Source organism: Mandrillus leucophaeus, unplaced genomic scaffold (assembly GCF_000951045.1).
Source record: "Mandrillus leucophaeus isolate KB7577 unplaced genomic scaffold, Mleu.le_1.0 Scaffold231, whole genome shotgun sequence".
NCBI lineage: Eukaryota > Metazoa > Chordata > Mammalia > Primates > Cercopithecidae > Mandrillus > Mandrillus leucophaeus.
Window position 1 is genome coordinate 3,272,939 of NW_012102377.1, and position 11,599 is coordinate 3,284,537.

Sequence of the window (11,599 nt, forward strand, 5' to 3'; positions counted from 1 at the left end):
GAGGCAGAGGCTGCATTGAGCTGAGATAGCCCCACTGCACTCCAGCTCGGGCAACAGAGCGAGACTCCGTCTCACAAAAAAAAAAAAAAAAAAAAATACATCGACCCAGAAAGTTCCTTCTGTCAGTAGCACTTCACGCCGCCATGCCCCCAACCCTTAGTCTCCCTGCCTTCCCATCTCCACTCCCACCCCTCACTACTCTGATTCTATCACCATTGTTTAGATTCTTCTGCTGTTGATCTTCATAAAACCAGTATATTTCCTTTTGTGTCTGGTTTATTTTCCTCAGAATAATGTTTTTAACATTTATCCATATTGTTATGTGTCCAGATTAGTACTCTATTGTATGGATAGAGCCTATTTTGTTTACCCATTTCCTGTTGAGAGACATTTGATTTATTCCCAGTTTTGGGTTATAATGAATAAAGCTGCTATGAACATTCTCGAACGATGAACATTTTTGTGGACATATGTTTTGATTTTTTTGTGTAAATACCTAGAAGTGAAATTATTCAGGTATGGTATAGGTTTATGCTTAACTTTACAGAGTACTTAAACTTGATTCTTTTATCTAAAATTGTGATAAAATACACATAACATAAAATGGACCATCTTAACTGTTTTTAACTGTACAGTGCAGTGGTATTAAGCACATTCACATTGTTGCACAACCATCACCACCATCCATCTGCAGAACTCTTTTTATCTTGCAAAACTGGAACTCTGAACCAGGTGTGGTGGCTCATGACTGTAATCTCCTTTGAGAGGCTGAAGCAGGAGGATCACTTTATTTTATTTTTATAAAAATAAAATAAAAATAGACCAGGCGCGGTGGCTCATGCCTGTAATCCCAGCACTTTGGGAGGCCAAGGCGGGCAGACTGCCTGAGCTTAGGCATTCAAGATCAGCCTGCTCAACATGGTGAAACCCCGTCTCTACTAAAAATACAAAAAATTAGCTGGGCATGGTGGCGCTTGCCTGTAGTCCCGGCTATTCTGGGGGCTGCAGCAGGAGAATCGTTTGAACCTGGGAGGCGGAGGTTGCAGTGAGCTGAGATCGTGCCACTGCCCTATAGCCTGGGCAACAGAGTGAGACTCTGTCTTAAAATAAATAAATAAATAACATAACATAACATAACATAACATAACATAAAATAAAAATAGCCAAGTATGGTGATTGATACACGTCTGTAGTTCCAGCTACTCAGGAGGATAAGGTGGGAGGGTGGCTTGAGCCCAGGAGTTCAAGCCTGCAGTGAGCTGTGAGTATGCCATTGTACTCTCCCTGGGTGACAAAGCAAGGCCCTATCTCAAACAAAACAAAACAAAACAAAACAAAAACAGAAAAAAAACCAAAACTGGAACTCTGTATCTATTAAACAGTAATCTGTCATTGAGTGGTGCTAAGCGTAAACAATTTTTTTAACAAAAGAAAAAAGTAAAAAGTAAATTTTGAAAAAGAGAATTAAAAAAAAAATCTCCATTACCCCCTCCCCTAGCCCCTGGCAACCACTGTTCTACTTTCTCTCTGAATTTCACTATTGTATATAACCTTATGTAAGTCACAAAAAATTTGTCTTTTTGTGACTGACATTTCACTTAGGATAGTGCCCTCAGCTTTAAAAAGGAAAGACATTTTGATACATGCTACAACATAATATTCCGTTGTATGTACATACCAAATTTTATTAATGATTTCATCTGTCAATGAACATTCGGGTTGCTTCCACCTTTTGTCTATTGTGAATAATGCTGCCGTGAACATGTTTAAGTCCTTGCTTTCACTTTTTTGTGTATATACCCAGAAGTTGAAATGCTGGATTATATTTATATGCAATTCTATTTTTAATATGAGTCACTGCCATACTGTTTTCTGCACCGTTTTACGTTCCCACTAAGAGAACATGAGTGTTCCAGTTTCACCATATCCTCACTAACACTTATTTTCCGTTTTGTTGGTGGTAGCCATCTTACTGGATGTAAACTTGATTCATTTTTCCAACCTTTTTAATATGGAATTTTCAAACACACACAAAAGATGAGAGATCTCCAGGTACCCACCACAAGCTTTAATAATGATTAACATTTGGTAGCAGGTGGACAAAGATATACCTTCTCTATAGCAGCTATAAGATCAGGGACAAACAGAGATCTATTTGGAACTGCCAACTAAGAATGGTGTTTTATAGGCTGCCTGATGAATAAGGTTAGATAACTAATGGCCAGTCCTTCATTCAGCCTGTGCTCAAGGGATGGGATAACAGTAAAGCATAGTTGGTGAAGGAGCAGCAGAGAAAGGTCACAATCGATAGGCCATAAGAGAACCCTCACTATCACTTACCATTCAGATCATTCTCTTCATATTCTTACAAGTTATTTTCCTTTCATAAAAGAAAGCTGAGGAGTTTATTTGTGTTTGTGGTGCATGTGATCCATGAGAGGGGACTCAACCAGATGCTATGTCTAAGTAGTACTTAATCCGACAGTATTAGTGGGCTGGTGGGCTTTCCTGGTTACATGGGAACCCTAGAAACCCAAGCCAAGCACAAAAGCCAAGACTGAATTCTCCAGTAAGTCACCTGGTAGCCTCGACAAGCTGATGCTTAAAAAAAGAGCCAGTGACCATTAATAGGAAGCTCCTGAAATGAGTCCTCTGAACATCTGCAAGTATGATCAGCTACACCTGAGCTGAGACTTGCCTTTTTCCCTGCCAGGAAATCATGGGTTCAGAAATGGCAGGCACCACGTATATTAACTGTATTTCCTTATTTTTCTGTCTTCTTGATGTTCTGGCATCAGGTGCCTCATTGACCCAAGAGACTTCCCCTCCTAGGACTAGCTAATTCCTAGAAATATCAAACCACTCCCTTGTAAGCATGCCATTCCTATGCAAACCAACCAATCCAGAGCCCATACTCTAAACCACTTCCTTTACCTGGCAAGATCTTCCACACCAGGGGGCAATGTTCCTCTGTTCTAATCATCCCCGGGGCTAGATACCAGAGAGTTACCTGGTTACATCCTAATAAACCCATCAGAAGTTGAAAATATCATAAGCCAAAAGTAAATTTAATCAGGTGTGGTGGCACATGCCTGTAGTCCCAGCTACTTGGGAGGCTGAGACAGAAGGATCACTTGAGGCTGTGGGGCACTATGATCATGCCTGTGAATAGCCACTGCACTCCAGCCTAGGCAACATGGTGAGACCTCATAACTTAAAAAAGATTAAAAAACAAGCTCTTACCAGTCAAAGATGAGGCAATATAAGCAATAAGCACTAAAAAGAATAATGACTGAAAACCAAAATACATAAAAAGATAAAAGTCCACAAGCTGATAAATAAAAGGTTTTATTTAAAAGCCCACAAGTAAAAAAGAGGAGAGAGACACTAACTCCTAATTCTGAAAATCGGTAATTAAAGGGAAATAAGCCTTCAGCAAATTTATTTTTCTTTTCTGAGACAGCGTCTTGCTCTGTCACTCGGGCTGGAGTACAGTGGCACAATCACAGCTCACTGCACCCTTGAACTCCTGGGCTTAAGCAATCCTCCTGCCCCAGCCTCCCAAGTGGTTTAGACTACAGTTGTGTGCCTACACACTTTGCTGATTTTAAATTTTTTTGTAGAGATGGGGTCTCACTATATTGCCCAGGCTGGTCTCCAACTCCTGGGCTCAAGCAGTCCTCCCACCTAGGCCTACCAAGTAGCCAGGACCATAGGTGTGCACCACCATGCCCAGCTAATTTTCTTTTTTTCTATTTTGTAGAGATGGGGTCTCGCCATGTTGCCTAGGCTGCTCTCCAACTCCTGGGCTCAGACAATCCTCTTGCCTTGGCCTCCCAGGTATGAGCCACAATGCCTGGCCAATAATTTTTTAATGAAGGCCCCCTGGGGCCAGGCACTGGTTTGGGCACTGGAGATTCAGCAGTAAAGTAAAATAAATGTTCTCATTGACCTTGTCAGTGACTCCTTTGCATGCTTGCTTCAGACTATATTTCAAGGTAACAAAATAGTTGCAGTTGATGAGAAAAAGTTCCATCTTACAGAAAACTTTCAGCTAATAAATGTAGAGGGAATGATAAAGTTAGAAAAATAATTATATTTTAAGTCCTAATGAAACAACAGACCCAGACAACAATGACCGATAGATGAAAAATATCAGGTGAAACACTCAAACGGAACCTGTCAATGGCAAGATTGGGCTGTAACCCTGAAACCACTGATCAATCTCGGCATTACTAAAACAGGCCTGACCAGATAGTCTGTGATCCTGATGTAAAGCAATAGCATCACGTTTTCAGTAGCCAAAACAGTTAAATCTGAATCTAATCAAGCCTTTAGAATTACCTTCATGATTGGATGAAATATGGAGAGCAGAGGAACAAAGTCAACAGCACAAAAAGGAAGAAAACAGATAAATCTAGAGAGTGCCACATTCTGCAAAACTGAGCTGGTTTCTTCATCAAGACAATGGCATGGAAAAAAATGAGAAGTAGGCAAAGGGACTCCTCTGGATTGAATGAAATTTAAGAGACACAGTAGCCAAGTATGACGTGTGGACCTTGTTTGGATCTAGATTTGAAGAAATTGATTGTAAAGTCATTTTTGAAAACAAATAGTGAAATCTGAATATGGGTTAGGCATTAGTTTTTGCCAAAGAATTATTATTAGGTGGGATAATGGTACGGGAATTAGGTAAGATTGTAATTATTTCTTTAAATTATATTGTTTTTAGAGATAAAAATAAGACCTTCAGTGCTGAAGAAGGGCACAGTGGCACATGGCACAGCACAGGCATCTACATCATCAGTCAAATAAGAATTCAAGACAGCTGTCAGGCTAAAGTCCAGCGAGCGAGGCGCAGCTGGGGGGCGGGAGAAAACGCGGTGCGGGCCGGGCCCTGGAGATAGTCCCCGGCGCGGCGGGCTGGTGTTGTATGGTGCTCCCCACTGCTTCCGTATCCATGATTATTTGTACTTTCAAGTGCTAAGTCCTGGACACATTCGATACATCTTCACAGCCACACCTGCCAAGTACTTCGGTGGTATCTTTCACACAAGGTATGAGCAGATTCACCTTGTCCCCGTTGAACCTCCAGAGGCCTGCGGGGAACTCAGCAACAGTTTCTTCATGCAGGACCAGATCGTGCTGGTGAGGAGTGCTCCCTCCTCTCCAAGACTCAGTGGTCCAGGAGCATGGCGGGCGGGCCGTGATCATCTCTGACAACGCGGTTGACAATGACAGCTTCTACGTGGAGATGATCCAGGACAGTACCCAGCGCACAGCTGCCATCCCCGCCCTCTTCCTTGTCTACTGAGAGGGCTACATGATCCGCCGCTCCCTGGAACAGCATGCGCTGCCATGGGCCATCATTTCCATCCCAGTCAATGTCACTAGTATCCCCACCTTTGAGCTGTTGTAACCGCTCTGGTCCTTCTGGTAGAAGAGTTTGTCCCACATTCCAGCCATAAGTGACTCTGAGATGGGAAGGGGAAACCCAGGAATTTTGCTATTTGGAATTTGGGGATAGCATCTGGGGACAAGTGGAGCCAGGTAGAGGAAAAGGGTTTGGGCGTTGCTAGGCTGAAAGAGGGAAACCACACCACTGGCCTTCCCTTCCCCAGGGCCCCCAAGGGTGTCTCAGAAGAGGCAAGAGAAAGGCCCCAGGGCTTCTGGCTAGAGCCTGAAACAAAAGGCGCTGAAGGTAGGTGGCTTGAGAGCCATCTGTGACCTGTCACATCTTATCTGGCTCCAGCCTCCCCTACCCAGGGTCTCTACACAGTGACCTTCACAGCAGTTGTCGGAGTGTTTTAAAGAGCTGGTGTTCGGGGACTCAATAAACCCTCACTGACTTTTTAGCAATAAAAAATAAAAAAAAAAAAATAATTCAAGGAAATAAAAGGCAAAATATAGGCTTTAGAAATTTATTTTATAACGGGTTTTATGTACAATAAAGATACATTAGTTATTAAACAAGGTATAAAAACACTCAATTCAAGGATATGGAAAAATAATATAATAAAAAAATAACAAAATAGGAAGAATTAATTTTAAAAAGCAGAAGTCAATGAAATAGAAAATAATAATACTGATATATAGGCTGGGTGTGGTAGCTCATGCCTGTAATCCCGGCACTTTGGGAGGCCAAGGCAGGAGGACTGCTTGAGCCTAGGAGTTGGAGACCAGCCCGGGCAATATAGGAAGACCCCATCTCTATAAAAAATTTAAAATCAGCCAGACATGGAGGTGTGCGCCTGAAGACCCAGCTGCGGGGGAGGATCACTTGAGCCCAGGATCTTGAAACTGCAATGTGCCATGTTTGCACCACTGCACTCCAGCCTGGGTGATAGAGGGAGACCCTGTCAGGAAGGAAAGAAGAGAGGAAGGAAGGAAACAATAATAATAATATATAAATGCAGGAACAAATTCTTTGAAAAAGACAAAAATAATCTGTGGTGAGCCTAATTAAGAAAAAGAGAAAGCCCATGAAAGAAGGAGCATAACCTGAGATACAGAGAAAAAAAATGCTAAAAATAACTCAATAAATTTGAAAACCATAATGAAAAACTCCCTAGGAAAATTTGTCAAAATTGAAATTAATTCAATATGTGTAAGATAGAAGAAATGTAAAAGTTGTCAAAGAACTACCTAAAGTGAAGCTGGGTGTGGTGGCTGACACCTGTAATCCCAGCACTTTGGGAGGTTGGGAGCAAGAGGATCATTGGAGCTCAGGAGTTCAAGACCAGCCTGGGCAACATGGCAAAAACTCCGTCTCCACAAACAAAACAAAACAAAACAAAACAAAACCATTAAAATTAGCCGGGTGTGGTGGTGTGTGCTTGTGGTTCCAGCTACTTAGGAGGCTGAGGTGGGAGGATCACTTGAGCCTGGAGGTCAAGGCTGCATGAGTTGTGATTATGCCACTGCATAAGCCTAGGTGACAGAGCGAGACCCTGTCTCAAAAAAACCAACACAAAACAAACCGAAAAAAAAAACAAAGTAGCACCATTCTCATTCTTTCTTTCTTTAAAAAAGAATTATTTTAATGATGTATAATAGGTGTACATAGATTTGGAGTACATGTGATTACAAAGTTCAAATTGGGATATCCATCATCTCAAATATTTGTCTTTTCTTTATGCTAGAAACATCCAAGCTATTCTCTTCTAGCTACTTTGAAATGTACAAGATTACTGTAAACTATCAAACAGTAGGTCATATTTCTTCTATAAAACCATATATTTGTATCAGTTGATCAACTTCTCTTCCTCCCCTCCTCCTGATACCTTTCCTGGCCTCTGGTAACCATAAATCTACTTTCTATCTTCATGAGATCCAAATTCTTAGTTTCTACATATAAGTAAGAGCATATGATATTTGTCTTTCTGTGCTTGGCTTATTTAGTTTAGCATGGTGACCTTTCGTTCCATCCATGTTGCTACAAATGACAGGATTTCGTTTTTTATGGCTGAATAATATTCTATTTTGTATATGTACCACATTCACATTTTCTTTTCTTTTTTTTTTTTTTTTGAGATGGAGTCTCGCTCTGTCAACCAGGCTGGAGTGCAGTGGCGCCATCTAGGCTCACTGCAAGCTCTGCCTCCTGGGTTCACACCATTCTGCCTCAGCCTCCTGAATAGCTGGGACTATAGGCAACTGCCACAACACCTGGCTAATTTTTTTCTTTTTTCTTTTTTTTTTTTTTTTTTTTGTATTTTTAGTAGAGACGGAGTTTCACTGTGTTAGCCAGGATGGTCTCAATCTCCTGATCTCATGATCTGCCCGCCTTGGCCTCCCAAACTGCTGGGATTACAGGCATAAGCCACCATGCCTGGCCCACATCCACATTTTCTTTACCTATTCATCCATTGATGAGCACTTTGATTCCATATTTGAGCTATTGTGAGTAATGCTGCAACAAACATGAGAGTGCAGATACCTCTTTGGTATACTGATTTTCTTTCTTTTGGATATACGCTCAGTAGTGGAATTGCTGGATCATGTGGTAGTTCTAGTTTTAGTTTTTTGAAGAAACTCCATACTGTTCTCCATAGTGACTGTACTAATTTACATTCCCACCAACAGTGTACAAGGGTTCCCCTTTCTCCACATCCTCACCAGCATCTGTTACTGCCTGGTGTTTTGATAAAAGCCATTTTAACTGGGGTAAGCTGACCTCTCATTGTAGTTTTGATTTGCATTTATCTAACGATTAGTGATGTTGAGCACTTCTTCATGTACCCGTTGGCCATCTGTATGTCTTCTTTTGAGAACTGTCTATTCAGATCTTTTGTTCATGTACCCGTTGTCCATTTTTAAAACAGCTTTTTTTTTTCTATTTGTTTGAGCTCCTTGTATATTCCGGTCACTAATTTCTTGTTAGATAGGTAGTTTGCAAATATTTTCTCCTATTCTGTGGGTTGTCTCTTTAGTTTGATTGTTTCCTTTGTTGTGCCGCTTTTTAGCTTGATGTAAGCCCACTTGTCTACTTTCACTTTGGTTACCTGTGCCATTGAGGTCTTACACAAAAAAACTTTGCCCAGACCACTGTCCTGAAGCATATCTCCAGTTTCTAATCGTTTCACAGTTTCACATTAGACTTAGGTCTTTTTTTTTTTTTTTTTTTTGAGATGGAATCTCATCCTATTGCCCAGGCTGGAGTCCAGTGGCGCGATCTCGGCTCATTGCAACCTTGGCCTGTGTGGTTCAAGCAATTCTCCTGCCTCAGCCTCCTGAGTAGCTGGGACTACAGGTGCATGCCATCATGCCCAGCTAATTTTTTGTATTTTCAATAGAGATGGGATTTCACCATGCCGGCCAGGCTGGTCTCAAACTCCTGACCTCGTGATCTGCCTGCCTCAGCGTCCTGAAGTGCTGGGATTACAGGTGTGAGCCACCGCGCCTGGCCCAGACTTAGGTCTTTAATCCAGTTTGATGTGATTTTTTTTTTTTTTTTTTTGGTATGGTGAGAGTGAGTTTACTTCTTCTGCATAGTTATCCAGTTTTCCCAGTAACACTTATTGAAGAGACTGTCTTTTTCCCATTGTATATTCTTGGTACCTTTGTCAAAGATGAGTTGGCTGAGTGGGTTTACATGAGTTCTCTATTCTGTTCTATTGGTCTATGTGTCTGTTTTTATGCCAGTACCATGCTAATTTGGTTAATATAGCTTTGCAGTAAATTTTGAAGTCAGATAGTGAAATGCCTTCAGTTTTATTCTTTTTGCTCAGGATTGTTTTGTCTATTGGGGTCTTTTCTAGTTCCGTATAAATCTTAGGATTTTTTTTTTCTTCTATTTCTGTGAAGAATGTCATTGGTGTTTTCATAGGGTTTGCATTGCATTGGTAAATTGCATTGAGTAGAATTGCCATTTTATTTGAGATGGGGTCTTCACTCTGTCATCCAGTCCAGAGTGCAATGGTGTGATCATGGCTCACTGTATGATCATCGTTCACTGTAGCCTTGACCTTCACTGGGCTCAAGTGATCCTCCCACTTCAGCTCCTCAAGTGGCTGGGACAGCACGTGCATACTGCCATATCTAATTAAAAAAATTTTTTTTATAGAGACAGGGTCTCACTATGTTGCCCAGGCTACTCTGAAACTCCTGGGCTCAAGTGACCCTCCCACTTTGGCTTCCCAATGTGCTGGGATTACAGGCGCAAGCCACCTCATCCAGCTATCATTTTAACAGTAATTCTTCCAGTCAATGAACAGGGAATCTCTTTTGTGTGTGTGTGTCCTCTTCAACTTCTTTAATGCTTTATAGTTGTCCTTGTATAGATCTTTCACTTCTTTGGTTAAAATGATCCCAGGTAATTAATACTCTCTGCAGCTACTATAAATGGGATGGCATTTTTTCCCAAATTGTTCTCTTTGGGTGTAAATAAATGTTACTCTTTTTTGTATCTTACAATTTTACTAAATTTATTTATCAGTTCTATTTTTTTTGGTGAAGTCTTTAGGTTTTTCTAAATATAATATCATGTCATCTGTGAACAAGTCTAATTTGACTTCTTCCTTTTCCATTTTTCTTTTTTGAGATGGAGTCTTGCTCTGTCACCCAGGCTGGAGTGCGGTGGTGCCATCTCGGTTTACTGCAACCTCTGCCTCCTGGATTCAAGTGATTCTCCTGACTCAGCCTCAGGAGTAGCTGGGATTACAGGCACCCGCCACCATACCTGGCTAACTTTTGTATTTTTAGTAGAGATGGGGTTTCACCATGATGGCCAGGCTGGTCTTGAACTCCTGACTTCAGGTGATCCACCTGCCTCGGCCTCCCAAAGTGCTGGCGTTACATGCGTGAGACACGGTGCCCGGCCCTTCCTTTTTCATTTTGGTGCCCTTTATTTTTTTTTCTTGCCTAACTGCTCTGGCCAGTCCCATTCCTTTCAAATGTTTATTTATTTATTTTACATTTTAAAAATTTATTTTTATAGCAATAAGGGTCTTGCTCTGTCACCCAGGCTGGTCTCGAACTCCTGGGCTTAAGTGATCCTCTCACCTCAGCTTCCTGAGTGGCTGGGACTGCAGACATGCACCACTGTGCCCAGCTAGTTCCATTATTTTCAGATAAATTTTTTCAAATCCTCTAGAAACAGGTAATATTTGTGCTTTTTAAACAGTTCATAATACACACAAAATATAAAATGTTTCTAATATTTATTATGTATATAACATATTGATAATCTCAAAGAATTCTAGATTCCTAAAGGATTTCTGTGTAAGTACTGAGAGATAACCTGTCTTAGCTATTGCTAGTCAGAACCAAAGAAAATACCATGAAGATTCTGAGGTCTTCCACCAAGAAAAGTTTCTTAAAAGAAATGGAGGCATGAAGGCAGTCAGGTAATGACAGCAATGACAGAATGAGAAAAGTACTGCAACAGGTCAAAAAACTGCTTTTTTTTCCTGGTTCTGCTACACAATTCAAGATAACTTTAACCACTTCTCTGGGGCCCAATTTCTTTACATTGCGAAGAAGTTGGAATAAATTATCTTTCTGTGGACCCTTTAATACTCAGTTCCACAAATTCTGACTCAGAGGGGTCAGTGAGAACTCCAATCATTGGGAGGCAATAAACTCACTGGATGGTTTTGAGTAAGATGACTTTTGGTGTGCCTGTCAGTTCAAATCCTCCTGTAAAGTCTCCAACCTCAACTCATCCCAACCACAGGGATGAGCTACACATTATGGATCCTTTTAGGAAAAAGTATCTTGCTAGTCACAACTACGTTCTCCCTTGAAGAAAAATGAGCAAGTGAAGCTACTGTTTAGAGAGAATGAAGCAGATGTGCAAAGGGATCACAGACAACCATCAGGGTAGGAAATACATCTTGCTTTACTGCTGAATCTCCAGTGCCCAGATCAGTGCCTTGGGCCTAGCAGGCTTTCATGAAATAATTATTGAATGACCACTGAATTTCATTCCCTCATGTGGCTTCCATGAGATACTTCTGTATTTCTCTAATCATTCCATTATTCCTCCCCCTTACACTAGTGCAAGTTGCTTTCTTACAACCAGAAAGCTCTTCCAAATACACTATGATATTCTCCCCTTCATAACCACCACTTACTTCACTACAGGTACATGTCATGC

At 41.1% G+C, this 11,599-nt stretch overlaps 1 pseudogene; it reads left to right on the forward strand.

Moving 5' to 3' along the window:
- The first annotated feature begins 4,893 nt into the window (after nt 1-4,893).
- Nucleotides 4,894-5,797, forward strand: LOC105541059 (annotated as a pseudogene).
- Nucleotides 5,798-11,599: the final 5,802 nt, after the last annotated feature.